Source organism: Liolophura sinensis, chromosome 7, assembly GCF_032854445.1.
Source record: "Liolophura sinensis isolate JHLJ2023 chromosome 7, CUHK_Ljap_v2, whole genome shotgun sequence".
In the NCBI taxonomy this organism is placed as follows: domain Eukaryota; kingdom Metazoa; phylum Mollusca; class Polyplacophora; order Chitonida; family Chitonidae; genus Liolophura; species Liolophura sinensis.
In genome coordinates, this window is record NC_088301.1 from 9044347 (window position 1) to 9045016 (window position 670).

Genomic DNA, 670 nt, shown 5'->3' on the forward strand with positions numbered 1-670 from the left:
TTACATGTGAAAAGTTCTCTTTCGTAGGAATTGGTTGGCCCTGAAAAGGGCCTTTGGAGGGTAGCAGTAAGAAACTGCTTGAAGAATTATGCCTTTGTTCTTCTTGGCAGCTGGTTTCTTTGCTGGCTTTTTGACCGCCTTCTTTGGGCTCTTCGTTGGCTTCTTTGAAGCTGGTTTTTTGGCCACCTTCTTTGCTGGAGATTTCGCTTTCTTGGTTACTTTCTTTGTGGGAGTTTTGGGTTTCTTAGCGGCTGGTTTCTTGGTTGTCTTCTTTGGTGATTTGGTCTTTTTGGCGGCTGTCTTCTTTACTGTTTTCCTTGGCTACTGGTTTCTTTGCAACCTTCTTTGGCTTAGCTGGTGCCTTCTTAGCGGCTTCTCCCAAACGAAAAGATCCAGTTGCCCCAGTTCCTTTGGTCTGCTTCAACGCACCGGACTTGACGCCATTCCTTAAGGCCACCTTCAAATGAACGTTGACGACTCTCTCGTCGCCCACCTTGTAATTGGTGACAATGTATTTGAGAATCTTGCTCCTGGAGGAACCAGTCCTCTCTTTCAGCTCCTTTACTGCAGCCAGCACCATGTCACTGTATTTCGGGTGCACGGCAGGCTTCTTAGGCTTGCTGACCTTCTTCACTTTCTGGACGGTCGGGGCTGGAGCGGAATCTGCCAT

At 48.1% G+C, this 670-nt stretch overlaps 1 pseudogene; it reads right to left on the reverse strand.

Moving 5' to 3' along the window:
* On the reverse strand, positions 1-670 carry LOC135470617 (histone H1-delta-like; annotated as a pseudogene).